The sequence below is a fragment of the Canis lupus genome, chromosome 4, assembly GCF_011100685.1.
Source record: "Canis lupus familiaris isolate Mischka breed German Shepherd chromosome 4, alternate assembly UU_Cfam_GSD_1.0, whole genome shotgun sequence".
In the NCBI taxonomy this organism is placed as follows: domain Eukaryota; kingdom Metazoa; phylum Chordata; class Mammalia; order Carnivora; family Canidae; genus Canis; species Canis lupus.
Window position 1 is genome coordinate 75,494,769 of NC_049225.1, and position 24,116 is coordinate 75,518,884.

Below are 24,116 nucleotides of genomic sequence, written 5' to 3' on the forward strand. Positions count from 1 at the left end.
AACATAGTACTGGAAGTCCTAGCCTCAGCAATCAGACAACAAAAAGACATTAAAGGCATTCAAATTGGCAAAGAAGAAGTCAAACTCTCTCTCTTCGCCGATGACATGATACTCTACATAGAAAACCCAAAAGTCTCCACCCCAAGATTGCTAGAACTCATACAGCAATTCGGTAGCGTGGCAGGATACAAAATCAATGCCCAGAAGTCAGTGGCATTTCTATACACTAACAATGAGACTGAAGAAAGAGAAATTAAGGAGTCAATCGCATTTACAATTGCACCCAAAAGCATAAGATACCTAGGAATAAACCTCACCAAAGATGTAAAGGATCTATACCCTCAAAACTATAGAACACTTCTGAAAGAAATTGAGGAAGACACAAAGAGATGGAAAAATATTCCATGCTCATGGATTGGCAGAATTAATATTGTGAAAATGTCAATGTTACCCAGGGCAATATACACGTTTAATGCAATCCCTATCAAAATACCATGGACTTTCTACAGAGAGTTAGAACAAATTATTTTAAGATTTGTGTGGAATCAGAAAAGACCCCGAATAGCCAGGGGAATTTTAAAAAAGAAAACCATATCTGGGGGCATCACAATGCCAGATTTCAGGTTGTACTACAAAGCTGTGGTCATCAAGACAGTGTGGTACTGGCACAAAAACAGACACATAGATCAGTGGAACAGAATAGAGAATCCAGAAGTGGACCCTGAACTTTATGGGCAACTAATATTCGATAAAGGAGGAAAGACTATCCATTGGAAGAAAGACAGTCTCTTCAATAAATGGTGCTGGGAAAATTGGACATCCACATGCAGAAGAATGAAACTAGACCACTCTCTTGCACCAGACACAAAGATAAACTCAAAATGGATGAAAGATCTAAATGTGAGACAAGATTCCATCAAAATCCTAGAGAAGAACACAGGCAACACCCTTTTTGAACTCGGCCACAGTAACTTCTTGCAAGATACATCCACAAAGGCAAAAGAAACAAAAGCAAAAATGAACTATTGGGACTTCATCAAGATAAGAAGCTTTTGCACAGCAAAGGATACAGTCAACAAAACTCAAAGACAACCTACAGAATGGGAGAAGATATTTGCAAATGACATATCAGATAAAGGGCTAGTTTCCAAGATCTATAAAGAACTTATTAAACTCAACACCAAAGAAACAAACAATCCAATCATGAAATGGGCAAAAGACATGAACAGAAATCTCACAGAGGAAGACATAGACATGGCCAACATGCATATGAGAAAATGCTCTGCATCACTTGCCATCAGGGAAATACAAATCAAAACTACAATGAGATACCACCTCACACCAGTGAGAATGGGGAAAATTAACAAGGCAGGAAACAACAAATGTTGGAGAGGATGCGGAGAAAAGGGAACCCTCTTACACTGTTGGTGGGAATGTGAACTGGTGCAGCCACTCTGGAAAACTGTGTGGAGGTTCCTCAAACAGTTAAAAATATACCTGCCCTACGACCCAGCAATTGCACTGTTGGGGATTTACCCCAAAGATACAAATGCAATGAAACGCCGGGACACCTGCACCCCGATGTTTCTAGCAGCAATGGCCACTATAGCCAAACTGTGGAAGGAGCCTCGGTGTCCAACGAAAGATGAATGGATAAAGAAGATGTGGTTTATGTATACAATGGAATATTACTCAGCTATTAGAAATGACAAATACCCACCATTTGCTTCAACGTGGATGGAACTGGAGGGTATTATGCTGAGTGAAGTAAGTCAGTCGGAGAAGGACAAACATTATATGTTCTCATTCATTTGGGGAATATAAATAATAGTGAAAGGGAAAATAAGGGAAGGGAGAAGAAATGTGTGGGAAATATCAGAAAGGGAGACAGAACGTAAAGACTGCTAACTCTGGGAAACGAACTAGGGGTGGTAGAAGGGGAGGAGGGCGGGGGGTGGGAGTGAATGGGTGACGGGCACTGGGTATTATTCTGTATGTTAGTAAATTGAACACCAATTAAAAAAAAAATAAAATAAAATAAAAGCAAAAAAAAAAAAATAATTAAATGTAAATGGACTAAATACTCCAGTCACAAGACATAGGGTGACTGAATGGATAAAAAACAAGACCCATCTATATACTGCCCACAAGAGACTGACTTCAGACCTAAAGACACGTACAGGCTGAAAGTGAAGTGATGGAATAAGGTGTTCCATGCAAATGAAAGAAAAACGCTGGGATACAATACTTATGTTAGACAAAATCGACTTTAAAACAAAAAATGTATCAACTTTAAAACAAAAAAATGTATCAATAGACAAAAGACATTGCATAATGATAAAAGTATCAATCCAACAGGAGGATGTAACAATAGCAACTACCTATGCTCCCAACAGAGGAGAGCTAAATGTATAAAGCAGATAGTAACAAACTTGAAGAAATTGACAGCAATACAATAATATTAGGAGTTTAACACCTCATTTACATCAACGCACAGATCATCCAAACAGAAAATCAACAAAGAAACAATGGTTTGAACAACACATTAGACTAGATGGACCAAATAAATATATACAGAACATTCCATTCAAATACAAGAAAATACACATTCTTTTCAAGGGCACATGGAATACTATCCAGGATAGATCACATGTTAAGCCATAGAACAAGTCTCAGTAAATTTAAGATATATATAAAGCATCTTTTCTGACTGCAATGGTATGAAACTAGAAATCATTACAAGAAAAAAAATGGAAAAAATACAAATGCATAAGTCTAAACAACATTCTGCTAAGCAACCAGTAGGTCAACAAAGAAATCAAAGATCGAATAAAAAAATACATAGAAACAAGTTAAATTGAAAACACAATGATGCAAAATCTTTGAGACAGAGCAAAAGCAGTTCTAAGATAGAGTAATAACAGGCCTATCTCAAGACACAAGACAACTCAATTAAAAAATATAGCCTTCACCTAAAGGACCTAGAAAAAGAAAACAAAAAAGTCAGAAGTTAGTAGAAGGAAGGAAATAACAAATACTAGAGCAGAAGTAAATGAAATAGAGACTAAAAAAAAAACAATATAAAACATGAAGGAGGGCAGCCCCGGTGGCTCAGCGGTTTAGTGCCGCCTTCAGCCCAGGGTGTGATCCTGGAGACCCAGGATCGGATCCCACATCGGGCTCCCTGCATGGAGCCTGCGTCTCCCTCTGCCTATGTCTCTGCTTCTCTCTCCTCTCTGCATATTCTCATGAATAAATAAATAAAATTAAAAAAAAACATGAAGGAAACCAAGTGCTGGTTCTTTAAAAAAATAAAATTGATAAACCTTTTGCCAGACTCATAAGGAAAAGAGAGAGGAGTTGAAGGCAGAAATTAAGGAAGAGAAATAACAACCACAGAAATACAAGGAATTATAAGAGAATACTATGAAAAACTATATACCAACAAACTCAACCTAGAAGAAATGGATGAATTCCTAGAAACATATGATTTTCCATCTCTGAATCACAAAGAAATAGAAAACTTGAACAAAATGATTACTAGTAATAAAATTGAATTAGTAATCAAAAAAATTCCCCAACAAAAGTCCAGGACCACGTGGCTTCATGGGTAAATTCTACCAACCATTTAAAGAAGAGGTAATACCTATTCTCAAACTATTCCAAAAGATAGAAGAGGAAGAAAAACTTCCTAATTTGTTCTATGAGGCCAGCACTAGACTGAAACCAAATCAGACAAAGACCCTACAAAAAAGAAAAAGAAACACACAAACATGTGCACACACACACACACACACAGCAGAAAACTCCAGGATCACATCCCTTATGAACAGTGATATAAAACTCCTCAACAAAATATTAACAAAATGAATTCAACAATACATTTAAGGGATAATTACCACAAGTGGGATTTATTCCAGGGATGCAAGAGTGGTTCAATATTCAAAAATCAATCAATGTGATACATCACATTAACAACAAGAAGAATAAAAACCATATGATTACCTCAAAAGATACATAAAAAGCAGCATTTGACAAAATACAACATCTATTCATCATAAAACCTTTCAATAAACTAGGCTTAGAGGGAACATACAAAAAAATCTACAATTCTAAAAAACTGAAAGCATTTTCTCTAAAATCAAGAGTAAGACAAGGACTGTCCACTGTCACCACTTTTATTCAGCATAATACTGGAAGTCCTGGCTGTGGGAATCAGATAAGAGAAAAAAAGAAAGAGAAAGAGAAAGAGAAAGAAAGAGCATCCAAATTGGTAAGGAAGAAATAAAATTGTCACTATTTGCAGATGACATGATTCTATATATAGAAAACCCTGAAGACTCTACCAAAAAACTACTAGAATTAATACATGAATTTAGTAAAGTTGCAGGGTACAAAATGAATATACAGAAATGTGTTGCATTTTTATACACTAATAATAAACTAACAGAGAAATTACAATCCCACTTACAATTGCATCAAAAAGAATAAAATAACCAGGAATAAATTTAATGAAGCAAATGAAAGACCTATACCCTGTAAACCATAAGACATTAATGAAAGAAATTGAAAATGATACAAACACATGGAAAAGAGACATGTGCTCATGGTTAAAATTTCTGCATTCTCCAAAGCAATGTATAGATTCAGTTCAATCCCTCTCAAAATACCAATAGCATTTTTCACAGAACTAGAACAAATAAACCCAAAATTTGAATGGAACTACAAAAGACTGAATATCCAAACCAATCTTTTATAAAAAATTGTTTTATTTTTTTGTGAGTAATCTCTATACCTAATGTGGGGCTCAAACACCAAGATCAAGAGTTATATGCTCTTCTGAGGCAGCCAGGTACCCTGCCAAAACAATCTTTAAAAAAAAAATTATTTATTTGTTTATTTATTTATTTATTCACTTATTTATTTATTAGAGAGAGAAAGCACACATGAGGGAAGAGCAGAGAGAGGGAGAGAGAAACTTAATCAGACTCTGCACTGAGCATGGAGCCTGGCATGGGGCCTAGTCTCACAACCCGGAGATCACAACCTGAGCCAAAAACAAGAGTCAGACACTTAACCAGCTGCACAATCCAGCTGTCCCCCTGCCAAAGCAATCTGTAGAGAAAAGAACAAAGCTGGCAGTATCACAGTCTTGGATTTCAAGATATATACTACAAACTATAGTAAATCCAAACAGTATGGCTATGGCTCAGGTCTTGACCTGGGGTCCTGAGATCAAGTCCCACATCAGGCTCCCTGAAGGGAGCCTGCCTCTCCCTCTGCCTATATCATAAGGCATATAATAGCCTTAAAAAAGAATGAAATCTTGCCATTTGTGACAACATGGATGGACCTAAAGGGTATTACACCAAGTGAAATTAGCAAAATAGAGAAAGACAAATACTATGTGATTTCGCTTATATGTGGAATCTAAAAAACAAAACAAGTGAACAAACAGAAAAAAACAAACAGAAAAAAAAACAAAAAACCAGACTCTTAAATACAGAGAACAAATTGGTGGCTGCTAGGGGGAAGTAGGTGGAGGTGAAGGCATTAAAAGATACAAACTTCAAGTTATAAAATAAATAAGTCATATAGATGATGAAAAGTACAGCATAGGGAATAGAGTTGATAATATGAAAAGTAAAATAAATTCAGAAAGATTCACATCATACAAAGTATGTCCTCTAACTTCAATGGGAATAAAATAAAAATCAATTTAAAAAAGAGATATGGAAAATCCCTTAATATTTAAAACTTAAGTACTGTTCTTTGGCCCATCGGTCAAATTGAATTGATTAGAAATAAAAAACACAATTATGGAATGTTGCTAAAGTATCTATTTAGAGGAGAATTTATGGAACTTAAAATCTATAGTGGAAAGTAAGAAAGATCTCCAATCAATAACTTGAGTAATTAGAAAAAGAGCAAACTAAAATTAAAGAAAGTAAATAATAAAAATCATAGTGGAAATGAACTAAAAGAAGAACAATAGAGAATATCAATGAAACCGATAATTGATTGAGAAGTCCGATAAAATTGATGAAACTCTGACTGTCAAGAAAAAAAGAAGGCATACCAATTTGGAGAATGAGTGGTGATATCGCTACAGACCCTACAGATGTCAAAAAGATAAGAGAATATTATAAACAACTTTGTCAATGTATTGTAAAGCACAAATGAAACTATTTGTAAGTATAAACTATCAAAGCTCAATTAAAAAAATAGATAATGCAAATAAGCCCTATCCAGTAAGGAAACTGAATTTGTATTAAACTTTCCCATAAAGAAAACTCCAAGCCCCAATGACTTTCTAAAGAATTTCACCAAACTTTTATGGAATAAATATCAATTCCACACAAACTCTTCCAAAAACGTAATGAAAAGTGAATATTTCCTGAAACATCCTACAAAGCCATTGTTGCTCTAATCCGAAACCAAATAAGATGTTTTAAGATAATAACTCTTTAAACCAATCTCCCGCATGAACATAGGTGCAATTTTTAGTAAATCAAATCATGACCAAGTGGGGTTTATCTCAGGAATACAAAGTTAGTTTAGCATGTAAACATCAATTAATGTAATTTAACATATTAGGAAACTAAAAAACCCCACACTTCATCTGAATAGATGCAGTAAAAGCATTTAACAAATCAAACATCCATTCCTGATAAAAACTGTCAGAAAAGTAGGAATGGAAGGGAACTTCTTTTACATGATCAAAGGCATCTACAAAACCATTCCTGGTATCAAACTTTAATGGTAAAAGACTTATTTTTTCCCCTACGATCAGAAACAAGACATAATACACACTCTCATCCCTTGCTGTTTATCATTATAACTGGAAAATCTGAGTGCAGTAACAGAGGAAAAAGCCATCTGTATTGAAAGGAAGAAATAAAACTGCCTTTTTTCACAGATAAACAATTGTCTATGTAGAAAATCCTATGGACTCTACAGAAAAATCTGTTAAAACTAGTAGGTTAAGTTAGCAAGACCAGTATACATGATCAATACATAAAAGTCAAAAAATATATATATAAAAGTCAATTGTAGGGGATCCTTGGGTGGCTCAGCGGTTTGGTGCCTGCCTTCAGCCCAGGGCATGATCCTGGAGACCCAGGATCGAGTCCCACATCGGGCTCCCTGCATGGAGCCTGCTTCTCCCTCTGCCTGTTACTCTGCCTCGCTCTTTCTCTGTCTCTCATGAATAAATAAATAAAACCTTTTAAAAAAGAAAAGTCAATTGTAGTTCTATATACTAACAATGTACAATTTAAAGTTGAAGTAAAGGGGCACCTGGGTGGTTTAGTCAGTTAAGCGTCTACCTTTTGCTTAGATCAAAATCCCAGGGTCCTGGGAGCCTGCTTCTCCCTCTCCTTTTGCCCCTCCCTGCCCCTGCTCATGGTCTCTGTCTCTCTCTCAAAGAAATAAAATCTTTTTTTTAAAAGTTGAAATAAAAATATCATAATTGCATAGAAATATGAAATATTTAGGTTTAAATCTGACCAATATTGTGCAAGACCTGTATGCAGAAAACTGAAAAACAGTTCTGAGAGTAAGAAAACCTGACTAGAAAACCTAAATATACCTGTTCATGAATGGAAAGGTTGTTAAGATACCCATTAAGATATTGTCAAGATACCAATCTCCAAATTAGTCTATGCATTTAAAGCTATTGAGGTCAAATTCCAAGCAGATTTTTGTATAAAAGTTGATAGGCTGACTCATATGGAAAAAATTAATATGGAAATGTAAAGGATCTCTAGTGGCCAAAACAACTTTGAAAAAGAAAAAACTTGAATGTCTAACACTATCTGAGTTCAAGACTTATACTAAAGCTACAGTAATTAAGACAATACACTATCTGAGTTCAAGGCTTATACTAAAGCTACAGTAATTAAGACAATAATTAAGATTTTCTTCATTGAGATAGATAAATTGATCTAGACCAATGAAACCGAACAGAAAGTTTCATTCATATGTGGAATTTAAGAAACAAAACAAAGGATCATAAGAGAAGGGAGGTAAAAGTAAAGTAAGATGAAATCAGAGAGGGAGACATACCATAAGAGAGACTTACCTATATGAAATAAACTGAGGGTTGCTGGAGGGGAGGTGGGCTGGGGATTGAGTACCTGCGTAATGGGCATTAAAGAGGGCACATCATGGAATGAGCACCAGGTGTTATATGTAACTGATAAATTACTGATCTCTACATCTGAAACTAATGATACACTATATGTTAACTAATTGAATTTAAATAAAATAAGTTAAATTTTAAAAAATGACATGTTTGGATAACTGTTTCTTGAAACAGTGAAAGGTGTTCACAAAGGTGAAAAGGATTCATTGGAGAAAGGGCAATCTTTCTGTGTTTTCTACAAATGGTGCCAGAACAACTGAATATTCATGCACAAAATCAAACAAAAACAAAACCCTTCTATTCATATTTTGCCCATCAGCAAAAAATAGCTCCAAATAGATCATAGACCTGAATGTAAAACCTAGAACTATAAAATTTCTAAAAGAAAAACACAGGAGGAAAAATCTGAGTTATACAGGTTTCTTAGATATAGCCAAGGAGTGCTCAATTATTAGGGAGTTGTCCAAATACTTCATAAAGATTATTATTGAGAACACATTAAGTGTATTAATGTGGGCAACCCAATGGACCTCAGTTTAAGAAACACTGTTCTAAGCAGTATGTAATCCTGGGCAAGTTATTTTTCTAAGGCCAAATAATCTAGACAAATGACAAGACTGGTAACCTAGTCCATAATATCTCTCCTATCAGATGCTAAGAAGGAATGAGGTCACTTTGGTTTGCATTAATAAAACCACTTATTGACAGACATTACAGTTCACTTTTTTCAGCCCTGATATAGCCAGAACCTTGCTTTCATGTATTACAATGTTAACCCACCACCCCAACACACAGAAAAGAGTTCTTCCAAAACTTTAGCCACTGTGTTTTCTCCTAATGCAGATTCTATTAATGGTAATTAAAACCAATAAGGCAAAAAACTAAACAACTATTTAAAACCTAATCATTGAAAACACCTTACATGAACCTTCTGTATCATTTATGGACACACCTAAAGGCAGCTTCTTTCAGTTGTCAATTATTTTTAAGGCAAGTAAGATTTCTGATAACAAGTACTACATTAGGGCTGTTTGCTTCTTCATGTTGGCCTTTTCCATCACTGTGGCCTTAGTAAGGGTTGTGGCCTCTGGTGTAATATTCTTTGGACCAACACCAATATTTAGTCTTCTCCAAAAGGATATGTTGTAAAGAATCAGTATCCCCAAGTACTGCTAAAATAGGCACCCTAGCTTTGAGAGAAGTATTTTTATTTTAGCACAGATTATGGAAAACTCTGTCCTGCACTTTCTCCATCAGAAAGAGTGAAGACTATGTGGAAACACAATGAGACCAAATTAACTGCCGCATATTTTATCCAGTAACTCATGGCACACAATCGAAGTGTCTTTTTAACTAGAGAATACTAATCAAATCTCCATCTGTTCTAAGTGTTGTAAAACAGCTATAAATTCACTTAAGTGTTTTGAAAATTTGCTCTCAGGAGTTATTAGGATGTTTGCCTCCACCCTAATGCCTCTACACTGCCTGTTTTTTGTTTTGTTTTGTTTTGTTTTGTTTGTGGGTTTTTTTTTTTTTTTGCTTTATTTTGTTTTCTCTTCCCTCCATGTCAATGTTATTTGTCACTGCAGGTTGCTCAAGTTGTTCTTGATTTTTATAAAAATGCTCTTTTTGCAACCTGTATTTTTTTTTATTTCTGATATGTCCTTGGGTTAGAAATCATATTACTCAGCTTGATAAAATTCTCTATGACATTTTATCATATCAGAAGGCCTCTTCAGTAGAGATGAGGGCCTGAGTTTATGTTACTAGAAGCTACTTCAGTAGCTCATGGGTCTCTTTCCTTCTTTTCAGGTACTTGTTAACAATAGCTAGAAAGGAAAGATGACTGACAAATGACTAACTATTATAATAGAATTACTGAGAAAGCAGGATATGAAGAACTACTAGCCCCAGCAGTAGTTACTGGATAGTGTCATAAGCCTTCATGAATGTCTGAGTTGACTCGCTTTATAGCTTCTCAGTGAATACCTATGAGGTATGAGGTATATCTAAAAAGCCCGGTAGGCTTGCTGCACTCCTTTAAGTCCAACAGAATGGACAAATTTCATTTTCTTAAGTGCTATATTGCCAAGAATGCCTGTTGAATTGCAAATATCTCTGAAAGTGATGTCACATTTAGCTAATCAGCTGTCAATATCTAACTATGAATTAGTTTCTCTGATTAGGCACCATAGAAAGCCCTGACAAGACGTAAGGCTGGTAAATTCTGGGAGAGGAGAGGAGGTGGTGGTTGACAGCCAGTATGAGGATCCTGGTACCTGGAAAGAGGGAGAAATCCAAAAAGGAAAAAAAGGAAAGGAAAGCATTGTGCAACTTCACTTCACTCATGAGTTTGCTAGCGATAGCTCATGTTTTATTTATGATCCCTTTCTAAAATTATATGGAAAAAAGTCACATGCAATCCTTTTAAGTCTTATTAGAAACAAAAACTTTTTCCTCCTCAGCATTTTCCTGAGTCTTTACAGGTTTGTTAAAGTCATCTAAATATAGAGTCAAACCAAAAATACCTTAAAACATAGATTCCCTAAGGGAGCAGAGTACTATTTTGAAAGGGTGCTAAGGTAAAGCAGTTCTTCATATATTATATATGAAATATGTTTTTATACTTGCTTAAGTAAATAGAAAAAAACTTGCTTTGCAGAGACTGACTAGATATTCACCAAATCTGTTTATTCTTCCTAGGCACATGGCTCAATTACATTTACCAGACCCTTAACACTGTAGACTATATAACTATTTCTTACTCATGAATGAATATAAGTGAAAAAATTTAGAATGTAACTTTTTCATATTTGTTTTCTCTTATTCCATCTGTTGGCAGGATGATACTAAGGCAACCTAAAGAATCCAAAAATTGAAAGTAATATGACCACAGCATAGGGAGAGCAGAGTCCCACTACTGACCCTCAGTGGGTTATAAGTGAGAAATAAACCTTTGTTGGGTCAAATAATAGCATTTGTTTATTTCACGAACTAGTATTATTTAATCCTTATTCACAAAGGTGTTTAAAAAAGAGAAAACATACATTATATTTGGGTAAGATATAGGACTCCCTTTATTTCTGGATACTTGGGCCAAAATCCTGTGTGATGGGCATACTTAGTAGGCTCTAATTTCTTGACTTTCAGTATTCAGTATTCTCAGACAAAACTCCAGGGTCCCAGGGAAGAAGCTAAGATTCACACTATAAGTGAAATACATATTGTATACTGTGGGTAACACAGGAATAGCATTAGGCATAAGAATAAGGCTTCAAGTGGAGGTGCATACAACTTGAACTGTTGTCATGCTGCTTATTATGTTATCCTGGGCATGTTGTTTAGCACCCCGTGCTTTAGTTTTCTCATTTGTAAAATGGGACCATTAACAAACCTTGGATAGGGAAGGTTAACTGAATTTGTATGCCAAGTGCTTAGAATACTGCATGGCACAGAGAAAATACAATATGAATGTTTGCTACTAGTATTAATTAGCTGAATGGTCCTGAGAACTTATTTCTGAACCTTAATTTTTGTATCTGAAAAGGAAAGCTAGTAAAACCTATCTGTAATTGATAAAAGGGGAGTTAACACTATAGTACTTTGGAAGATTGTTAATTTGTGACCCTCAGTGAATTACACTTTTGGTATCTACATTCCTGATATAGTCGCTTCCATTGACTATAGGTTTGGCCACGTGACTTCCTTTGGTCAATGAGATATCAGCAGATGTGACACAAGCAAAGGCTTAAGCATTTGCATATCATGGCTTGATCTATAGATTCGATACAACCCCAATCAAAATTCAGCAAATATTTTGTGGATATCAAGTGATTCTAAAGTTTACGTGGAGAGGCAAAAGACCCAGACTACCCAGAAAACAATATTGAAGGAGAAAAACAGAGGACTGACTCCATTCAAGTTCAAGACTTACTATAAAGTTACAGCAATCAAGATAGTGTAGTATCAGTGAAAGAATAGACAAATGGATCAATGGAACATAATAGAGAGACCAGAAAAAGACCCACATAGTCAACTAACATTTGACAAAGGAACAAAGGCAATGCAATGGAACAGAAATATCTTTTCAAGTGGTGTTAGAACAACTGGACATCCACATGCCAAAAAAAAATAATCTAGACACCAATCTTACATCTTTCACAAAAATTAAATCAAAATGGACTATAGACCTAAATGTAAAAGGCGTAATTATAAAACTCCTAGAAGATAGCATAGGAAAAAACCTAGGAGACTTTGTGTATTGCAATGACTTTTTAGAAAGAATATCAAGAGTTGGATCCATGAAAGAAATAATTGATTAAAACTGGTCTTTATTAAAATTAAAAGCTTCTATCCTATGAAAGATACTATAAGAGAATGGAAAGACAAGCCACAGACTGGGAGAAAATATTTGCAAAGCAAATATCTGATGAAGGATTGGTATCCAAAATACACAAAGAACTCTTAAAGTTCAGTAAAGAAACAAACAATCCAATTTAAAAATGGGCAGAAGATCTGGACAGCTCACTAGAGAAGATATGCAGGTAACAAATAAGCATATGAAAAGATGATCAACATTACATGTCATTAGAGAATTGAAAATTAAAACAATTAGGTACCACTACACATCAAAATTAAAAACACTAACAGTATCAAATGATGGTTATGATGTGGAACAACAGGAACTCTCATTTTTGGTAGTAGAAATACAAAATGGTACAGCTACTCTGAAAGACAGTTTGTCACTTTCTTGCAAAACTAAACATACTCTTATCATGGGATCCAACAGTTGTGCTGCTTGGTATTTACCTATGTGAGTTGAAAATTTATGTCCATACAAAAACCTGTACGTGGATGTTTATAGTGGCTTCATTCATAATTGCCAAAACTTGGAAGCAATCAAGATATCCTTCAGTAGATGAATAGATAAGCAAAGTATGGTACATCCAGACAATGGAGTATCATTCAGTGCTGAAAAGAAATGAGCTATTAAGCCATGAAAAGACACTGAAGAAATTAAATAGATATTAATAAAGAAACCAACCTGAAAAGACTACAGTTGTATGATACCAACTCTATGACGTTCTGGAAAAAGTTAAACTATAGAGACAGTGAAAGGATAGTAGTTGCCAATGGTTAGCAGTGAAACTATTTTGTATGATACCATAATGGTGGTTACATGTCATTATAGATTTGTTTCCACCCATAGAATGTACAACACCAAGAGTGAACTCTAATGTACACTGTGGATATTGGGTAATAATGATATGTCAATGTAGGTTTATCAACTGCAACCAATGTAACAGTTTGGTGTAGGGTTTTGAGAGTGAAAGGTAGGGAGTATATGGAAATTTCTATTCCTTCTGCTCAATTTTGCTGTGAACCTAAAAATGCTCTAAAAATAGTCTATTAAAAAATGTGAAGGATAATTTGTATAACATCTTATATTGAGCCTCTTGTATGTGGCATGAACTGTAGCAGACAGAAAGGAGGGAAATAAATTAGAAATGCAAAATGAAATGTGCATTTACATCCTAAGTACTCATACTCTGGTTGTAAAGACAAGACATAATAAAAAATAAATCAAGTAACTAGCCCACCTGCTAGTTACTCTCCTCCCAACCCCCACAAAGACCTTTATCTGGATATGTAATCCTTGTTAGCAAAATACAACTTAGAATTTTATTCAGTAACCTACAAAACACAGAAAATTACTAAGAGGAGTGCAACAAAGAGCTCACACAACAGGTTGAAAAATCAAAAGACTGCAGATGCTAGTTTCAGGAGTAAAGTAGGACAGTATTTAATATAGTAGAAACTTGCAAATGGGTTGAGGTAGGGCAAATCCATGGTCGAATTGCAGCACATTTGCCCTGCCTAAAAGAATTCACATTCATATTAGAAGTCAAATCAGACTAAACAAAGAAGAATTTAAAATAAAAAAGCTCATGCCTCACTGCACAATTAATTATGGACTTATTTCCATAAATATAGGCTATAAGTAACTCTCAATACAAGGCATTTTGATAAACAGATCCTCCACTGCTAGAGAATTTAGAAATTCATGAATGAATTCAATACTTCAGTACATCTTGTACATAATATTTACAGCGGGTTTTTATTTAGCTGTTTCTGTATCAAGCAAAATAACAACTACAATAATGCTAATAATAGAAGACCTAAGAATTAAAAAAACAAACAAACCTCATGCTAACTCAACAAAATAAGTGTCAGATGTGATTTCTGTATTCCTCAAAGACTAGGACACCAATTAATTAAGCAATACCTTAATAACTGAACATATATTTGCTTGAGAAAGAACTTGTAGAGTCAATAAAACATAAGAACCATGACAATAAATGACTTGGGTTGAAAAATGAGTTGTTTCACAGCCAAGAGGAATCTGAGGACACATAGTGATTACATATAATAAGGCATCCTGGATGCCATCTTGGAACAGAAAAAGGACACTAAGTAAAAACTAAGGAAATCCAGTATGGACTTAAAGAATAACAATACATCAACAAGGTATAACAAATATATCTATACCTTAGCAATGTTACTTATAGGTAGAATTAGGTGCCAAATATGTGGGAGCTCTGTAAAGTCTCTTGGCAATTTTTTGGTAAATCTAAAACTGCTCTAAAAAAAGTTTTTAAAAAAATGGATTAATGACTAATATGGGGGTAAATCCAGGCATTTTGATTCCCAGGACTCCTTGCTTTTCCCACAGGCCAGAGTTTGTAATTTTTGTGTAATGGAAACCTTTGGTAGTCTGAGGAACATAGTAAGTAATGGGTTACAAAGGAAATAATGCTATTGAATATAGTAATGAAAATAAGTAAAAAAACAAATTTGTGATATAGTAATATGTGTGTTGTCATTCATATATCAAATACAAGATCTAGTGATAGGTCTCTAATCTACTATAATTGAAATGTGAGGAGTATAAATGGTAGTTCAAGATACCTACACTTACTGAAATTATGATATGAAAATATTTTTTAGTATTGGTGCAAAGTCATAAGTATTTATACTACTGTGGTTTGTTGCCTACTTTCATAATCTAAGGAAAAGTTAAATTTCAGTTAGACATGAAAAACGGCTGTGTTTTTCCCATCCATATTCATAGGCCACACACCATCTCCTGCATTCTATGCACAGTCCAACATTTAAGAATCTATGGGCTAAGAAAGAATTGCATTTGCAACTTCTCTAAAAATAATAACAATTGAGATTCTGTGAAGTGAGTAGTCTTCCCAGTCTCAGATTTATGCCTCTTTGGATGCTGAAAGAAATTTTTGGAAAAATACTATATTGCAATGACTCTCTCCTTTGCCATACACAGCCTCACCTTTGTTCATCTTAGTCTTCTCCCTGGTCTGATATCCTTGGTACCCTTTATTTAGAGATAAATCTGAATGTTCATCATTTTTTTATTCACAATATGGATCAAACATTTTCTTTAGTGTGTTTATATTTTCTTCCTGTCCTAACTCTCTGGGTAATAAGTTCCACATACTTAACTAAGTGCTTTATATAGGAGTACCTTTTTTAACTTGTCCATAATCTCTCTACACAACATTTTCTCTGTGAAATAGTGAAAAACAGCCCACATTCAAATCAAGTTTCTAAAAAACTTACTTGTATAAATACTATTAATCTGTGGTTAGTTTACACCTTATCAATCATAGATACTAATATATCCCCTGAGATGTGGCTTTCTAAATTTCTCTCTGTTGTCCCATCGCCCTCTCACCCAGTTTCTAGGAAGAGAAATCCCATGGTATCCAAGCTATGCCATCAAAAAAAATGCCCAGAAATGGCTGGTGACTAGCAGCTTGGCAGTGCCAAGTAAAATTTTGTAGGTAAACACTTGGAAGTATTCCCCTGACGGCTTTCTTCGTCTTTACACAAACTTACCTGTTGATGGTATCTGTCAGTGCCTCCTTCCCAGTAGAGCAGTGTTGGCCCCACAGATCAGAATTTCTATTTGCTGAGAATGGAGCCTGGCAAAAATTCAACCACAAGTAATCTGAAAACATTTACCTGCCTAAACCGATCTTCCTTTTGACGTGCCAGCTCAGGTGTTGCCAAGCTTGGAGACATCTCAAACAATGTGTTTTGTTTCTGGAAAACATAATTAATCTACAGTGATTAAAGTCTGACAGGATATCCTCAAGCTATCCTTTATTTTGTTTTATTAAGAGCAACTTTGCATAAGTAATTTAATATTATAAAGTCTGAAAAAGACTAAGTGAATTCAAGGGAGTTGGTTGACTCAGTTTTATTTGATTTTGACCAGATACTTCCAACTAATTACTAGTTCTTGGCAATACTGTCATGTTAAAGTGCAGATATGTGGATTTAGAAGAGCAGAGGCTATTTGATTTTATTTTTCTACTCAAGCAGAAATATGCCTGGGCTTGCTGAGCACTTAGAAAAATTTGCTGTTTAGCTGTCTCCATCCTGAAATATGAAAATAATCTATATCTCTGATTGGATTTTTTACTTTTATATGATCCAGTGCTGGGTCCTTAGTAAAAGAATGTCACATTAATAAAATCAAGCCCTCCTTAGTTCTCCTTGGCAAGCTTTATGCCATTTGACAAAAGCATCCCTCTGCATTTGCCTCCTCCTTCATGATTTCAGTCAGACTAGAGACAGCCCTTCCAGATTCCCCATACCTCTAGGGGCTATGAGGTCTCTGGCCAGCAGTCAGGTGCAGTGGCTGTGAATGTTTGGAACTGATTATTTTCTTCTTGTTTCCAAAAAGAAAAAAAAAAAAACTATTAACAAAAGCTACCTTTCTCATTTGAACTTTGCTTTTATAGCTTACAATTATCTTATAGCTGCCAGTTTTTGTCTTTTTGACCTAACCAATACAATTTTGTTGGAACTTCCATAGAGATGCCCACTTTTAAATGTGCCAGGTTAAGAACATTAAACATACCACTTCTCTAGTATCACTTTCATTTTATTAAAAGTAAATAGATAATTTAATGCCAAAAAAGATAAGGAAGGACATCAATTAAGAATACAGAATAGTTGTTTCAATAAGTTGTATAAGAAGTTTATTATCTATCCTTTTTTTGGTTTACATTGGTTTTGTTTTTGTTTTATTTTGGTTTGATTTATTTTGTGTGTGGTTTTTTTTTGTTTTTGTTTTTTGTTTTTTTTAGAGAGAATGCGCATGCATGGGCCAGCTGGGGCTGGGAGAGGAACAGAGGGAGACAGAGAGAACCTCAAACAGCCTCAGTGCTGAGCATGAAACTGACACAGGGCTTAATCTCACAACCCTGAGATCATGACTTGAGCTGAAACCAAGAGTCAGAGGCCCAACCAACTGAGCCACCCAGTTGCCAAGTTTTATTTGGTTTTTAATTTCACTGTCTAGTGTAGATCTCAGGAATTAGTGCTTTGGAGTACAATTTGGTTAGGACAAAATATCAGGAAATAGTGTAGCGGCCATAAAAACGTGTCCCCTCATAGCTTCTTCTTCAGGAGTGTGGCAGAAAAGATCAAGCTGTGGCCCTGGGGACCCATCCCCATACTCACTTCCCACTGGCCACTCCTAGGCCATGACTCATATAGCAGGCACTCTATGGCAGGCCCATTCTGTCAAGTTGCAGTATTCATCTGAGGAGTAACTTTGGCTGAAGGACTCCCCATAGGCTGGCAGAAACTTTCTTAAAACTGAGCTGTACTCTGGGACTCTTCCTACCCATCTCTCCTTTCTTCCCTTTCTCTTTCTTTCTTTCTTTCTTTCTTTCTTTCTTTCTTTCTTTCTTTCTTTCTCTCTCTCTCTCTCTCTCTCTTTCACTGGGAAGACATCAAAGTCTTCTTCTCTTATACATATTAACTCCATCTCTCACAGGTTGAATTCTGTCTAGATGACTGTTTCATAGAGGACCCAGACTAACACAAAGCCCTTTCTCATCCACTATTTCATTCACTTGTACCTACACAAACGCTGGGAGAATTCAAAGATGGTGATAGTAAATGAGAGACAATCCTCAGTCAATATCCATGTGAAAGCTAGAACTGGAAGTCAGTCATTTTGGTTCTCTAGATGGCTTTCTCTAAGTTCCTTTTTTTTTTTCTCTCTCTCTCTCTCTTAGGAGAAAAGAAAGGAAGGGACTGAGGAAGAGGGGAAGAAAGAACAAAGAAAGGAAGAAAGAACAAAGATCTTTTTCTAAGCAGAGATGCTGTCTTATGTGTCTTTGTCCAGAGCCCATAGTCAATAAATGTTTGTTGAACTCAAGATTCTCCTGTAAGAGGTGAAGCCATTCAGAAGGCATTTGCACCAGCAGATTACACACAGTGTAATCTTGCACTTTCAGATTATGGTTTGAAACCCTTCCTTGGGTTTGGTGATATGAACAGGTTTCATTCTGTCTTAGATTTTTAGGGACAATAAAGTAGTAATGTTCAATTAACAATTAACCATCAAAAAGGAAGACAACAATCAGATAATAGTCCACTCACTCACTCACACTCTCTCTCCTCTGTTTACTCTCTGCCTCTCTCTCCATGTTTCATACTTCCAAAACTTTTTATCCACAAGCCCAAAGACCCAGTGATAGGATTTCATTACTCAAGAGTGTAAGATCCTCCCACTGTATTTTGATGGAACTCATTCAAGTGTCTCTTTTTATTGGGGAATTAGATATGGAGTTGATCCCTTCAACATCTAAGGGAATCCAGTGAAATCAAACTCCATATTCTTTGGTAGATTCATAGAAATCCACATGCACTCCTGCCTACATGCATTTTTTAAATTAATTTGTCTATTTATTTATACTGCTGCTGAAACACCCATCTCTATTCTCTCTTTCCCTGAGTTCAGAAGCAAGCAGAGTGATTCAGGTATAATCATACTTTCTCTTCACTTAGTCTTTTGGTTACCATAGGAACCATTTTCATCACATTTTTTAAAAATTTATTTTCTTTTTGATTCAGAAAGCTTCTGGATTCCATTATAATGGGTCACAGAGTCAGAATTTTAGAGCTCAAGTGAATTATAGAATTATCCAGTCCAACTCTTTTATGTTATATATTAATTCATTCGGGTTTTCAAGAAATATTCAGCTTCTAGTACATAGCAGGCACTGGACTAGTTACTGAGGCAGCATTCTTTGGGGAAAAGGAAATACATAAACAAGTATTAAACAGTATAATTTGAGTGCAAAGGAAGCCCAGAAGAAGGGAGAGAATAGGGAGAGCCAACGTCGAGAAGAACACCTAGAAAGATTTAAGTAGTTGATGCTGGCTGTTTGTTCTTCCTATTCTGTGTCAGGTTCTGCTCCAACATGCTTTGTCTAAGAACTCTATGCTTCACATAACCCGGTGAGGTAGAAACTATTGTCATCTGTATTTTAGAGATGAAAAAACAGAGGCATGGAGAGGTTAAGTAACACGCCCAAGTAATATCTAAGTGAATGGCAGAGCTGGGAGTGCACCATCCAGTTCCCATCCTCTTAACTGCTGTGAATCTTGCCACTCTGACTTTACCAAATTTCCCAAGCTAAACACTAACAAGCCAGGATTGAATCAAGTTGTTCTTATTCCCAGACTAGCATAAAATTCTAACTCCTAAGACCCCAGAGTAAGTGTCTATTTTTCTTAGTGGTCTGTCAGAGGCTGATGACTCTCAAGTAACTTCTTAAAAAAAGGTAAGACATTCCTTAGAATAGCAACTTTGGGGTCCTTGTTTAGAAGTGCCCGGGCTTGGGATAGGGACTATGACAAATATGACTGAACTTCCATTAAACAAAAATGTACTGTGAGCAGAAGCCTGGTGTGTTTGGGTGAATAGTAAGTTTCTACCACATGCAAGGTATAATAATAATCAGGTTTTCAAAATACTCAGCCAGACTCCACTGGCCTCTCTAAGATAGAAATGCACAGACAGATAAAAGACTGTGTTCAGGTTTTATTTTAATCTTTGCCTCCCCATTTGTGGTCTTAGAGGCCTTAGTATTGAAAGCAAATGATATTTCTACCATCTCCTTCCCAAGACAGGAATTTGCATTTTAATTTTGGAACAGGTAGGGAAAAATCAAATGAAATACCTTATTTACTTTTTTGAGACCTTTTTTTTTTTTTCTTCTTTCCAGGAAAAAAGCCTATTGCTTACTGAGTTGTAGACTAAATACCATAAGTCCCAAGGCAGAACTGGTAATGGGAGTTGTAGAAAATGTGTTTGTTGTGCTTCACCCAGGAAGGAGGAACCCAGTTTCAAGAGGTTCCAGCATGGAATAGATTTATATAAGACCCAGTGCTCATCCCATCAAGTCCCCCCCTCAGTGCCTGTCACCCAGTCACCCCCACCCCCTGCCCACCTCCCTTTCTATCACCCCTAGTTCGTGATGGGATGAGCACTGGGTGTTATTCTATATGTTGGCAAATTGAACACCAATAAAAAATAAATTTATAAAAAAAAAAGAATGAGTAATAAAAAAAAAAAGATTTGTATAAAAGCATAGGAGTTAGTTACCTTGAACTGAACTTCAAATCAGGGAGTTTATACATAAACAGGAAATATACTTCAGTAAAGATCTGCTGAGAGTTCTACTTTGGTAAGGAAAGTTATTGAAGTGCATTTTTGTCATCTTACTAGCAATTCTGTAGCACTGCTCACCTAAGTAGGGAGGCCATACAATTTATCATCTATACCAGACACTTAAACAAAAGTGAGTGCTACTATTAATTACATCAGGGCATGTATAGACCAAGACTGAACCAGCACACTAACACAAATGATCAGCCTAATCAGGAGCAAAATGCCTTTTTCAAGCAAAAAAGCTGCAGCAACATGGTGTCTGTAGATAGAACATGATGGTAAGTAAAAAGCCATATAAGTGAAGGGTCAGTAAAAGTTTCCCACTTGGAGCCACATTGAACACAGAAATTTAGGGCTGGAAGGGTCAGGATAGTCAACTATTATTAATTGACAATTAATTCAATTAAATGAAGAAGTAAAAAAAATGAAGAAGTAAAAAAGGAATTGGAAAGACACATAGGTTTATAAAGTAGGAAAAGAATCCAAGCCTCCTGATTCAACTACATCAAGCTGCCTCTTGCATAGTTAGTGAGGCTCCACAGTCAGCTGAGTGGCTAAGGTTCCAATGGAACCACCTAATGGGGTGAGTCACTTCCCCTCTTAGCATCAATGCCTTTCCCACTCTCCCATGAAACACCCTCTACATTTTCTACCAGCTACGACAAATGTAACACTTTTAGCTCTTCTTGCTATAGAACTAGTAGATAATAACACTAGTGAGTAATAGCACCAATCATTTGAGCAGTGCCCTTAAAATTAAATAGACATGTTCTCATTAGCATATTCATTAATCATTTATCTGAAAAAACATTTATCTGAAAACCTCATTATCACCTAGCAGTAAACTGAGGTCTAAGAATAATGACACAAAGGAGGACAGGTCAGTTCTGACCGGAGGGGAAAAGGTCTTTAGGTAATCTGATACTGTAAATAAGGACAGGTGATAGAAGACATTCAACACCATGCCTGAGACAGCAGTGGTGGGCCATGTAAAAGTTCTGCATGTTGGAGAAGGGATAGCTGGAATGACTGAGAAGGACATGAAAAAAGAAGAGGATGGTTCAGAAGACAAATTTAGCAAGGCATCCACCCTAGCAAAGGGATATAGTAAAGTTTCTTGAAGGTTAATTAAGAGCATGAACTCACACATGGAGCAGGTGTGGTATGCGCAGAGCACCCAAAACTGTTTTCTCTACCTTTGATTATAAGCAGAAACTGAAGAATCAAAGACCAGGAATTAATTATCCCCTTAAAGGCAGGTTCCACTGCATGTCTCTCTCTCTAACTTTTTAGTATTTCCCCATAAGTCATGGTAAGTTGGCAGGAAGAGAGAGAAGAATTAATTCCAAATAGAATTTATTTTTTTCCTATCACTCATGAGTAGTGCATTCTGTCTTATACAGTGAGTTCAGCAACATTGGAATGGATCCCTCCTGCAAATCTAAGAGGAAAAAATAATGAAATTCTGGCATTGTTTGGAATGACAGAACAGTTCTTTCTGGGACATCAGTTTATCCCTATCTTTGCTGCATGAAACCCATGTTTAGATCACAATGGAAAAATTGAAGTAGTCATTCAGAACTTTAGTCACAGTATAATCTAGATCACCTTATTACCTATTGCATATTTGGAAGTTTATAAATGGATGAATATTTCAGTTTTCACCAAGATGTTGAATGCCATGAAAGATTGATAGCTCTGCAATAAGACCATACAATATTTCTCAAGTCCTTTACATTAGATCTTCCAGAGTACCATTTAAGAATTTTCCTCTTACTGGGCAGGGCTCAGTAAGTATTAGTCTGTTGTCTTAGTCTGAACTTAGACATACATTTTGGGTACATATGTTTGAGACTAAGAAGCATTAGTACAGTGTTTTTCACACTCTGATATTTTCTATTTATACTGTTCTCATCTATAAAATTGATCTCTTAACCTAATGTGTAAATGACCCATTGTTTGAAACATGGTGTTTTTCACACTCTGATATTTTCTATTTATACTGTTCTCATCTATAAAATTGATCTCTTAACCTAATGTGTAAATGACCCATTGTTTGAAACATGATGTTCTAGGAAGTTATGAATCAGATACCTGAGATAGGGTTTGTGTTTTAATGCTGATTTTCCGTGGACAGTCTACATATACTTTTTTGCATGTTATCTCTTGCTGCAGAGTAGGAAAACTAGAGGAGTATATAAACAATGCCAAATCTACAGTCTAGTCAATTCAGTATAAGAAGCCAAATTAATTAATTTAAAAGTGGAGAATTGGTTTCTGCCTGTATGGACTCTTCAAATCTGTCAAAACGGTCAATGCTAAAAACTTTTCTCTCCTATATATTGCTCTGGAATTAATAAAATTACTGAGAAGCCCTTCAAGTCATTTTTTAAAAAGATGCAAGAAATGAAATTGAATTAATTTTAAATTTGGGATTATTGCTGATATTTTATTTCTAATTGTTTTATTGTATTATTTTTTAAAAGACTTTATTTATTCATGAGAGACACAAAGAGAGTGGCAGAGACACAGGCAGAGGGAGAAGCAGGCTCCCTTTGGGGAGCCTGATGTGGGACTCAATCCTAGGACCCCTTCTGGGATCATGCCCTGAGCCAAAGGCAGATGCTCAACCACTGAGCCACCCAGGTATCCTTATTATTTCTAAAGAAAAAGTCACCATGTCTTTGATTCTTCTGAAGAAGTGATTTATATTCAATCCATTTGGTGACCCTGTTTCATACCTGAATTTGGGTTGTCTGTATTAAGATCATTAATAAAGAACAAGGAGTCAGGTTATTCATATATCAATTTTAGTGCCTTTCTAAGAGATTGAATTAAGTGAAAATATCCATTATTTAAGTTTTCAGTGTAAGATATATCACACATTCAGGAATGGCTCACCCAAAGAAATACATCTGTTAAGCCATTGTTCATCATAAGGCTAAGTATATGGAAACACATACTTATTCACTCACATTTTTATTGAGCACTTACTAATGGATAGATGTTAGAGCAGACACTTAGAACCAAATTAAGGCCCTAAGCACTGAAAGGATTATTTTACATCTCCCTCCCTGTGATGCACACTTTAAAAATAACTTAAAATAAAAATAATACTAAAATATACAATGTGTAGGGAAGTTTTCAATTCTTTTTTCCACACTACTATGTTGATAATCCAACATAACCACTTTGATAAGTTTTAGAAATATCAAGGCCTTTCAGATTTTTTTTCATTTTTTGATCCTTGTGTTTTTCCTATTTTTTATACATATGCTTAGTCTGCCTATTAGGTATCCAGCCAGGACACTGTAACTTCAGAGATAGAAGACCTTGTTTTTTGTCTTCAATGAAATCATAGTCCAGTGAAAATACTTACAATGCAATAGGTCTTAAATCATCATC

At 35.5% G+C, this 24,116-nt stretch overlaps 1 long non-coding RNA gene across 1 annotated transcript in view; it reads right to left on the minus strand.

Annotated features, from left to right (window-relative positions):
• The window catches only part of LOC111095653, a 128,695-nt gene that overhangs the window by 10,961 nt on the left and 93,618 nt on the right, over positions 1-24,116 (minus strand). Inside the window, exon 2 of the long non-coding RNA XR_005358621.1 lies at positions 16,196-16,276. This is a non-coding gene — a long non-coding RNA (uncharacterized LOC111095653). The remainder of the gene's footprint in view (positions 1-16,195; positions 16,277-24,116) is intronic.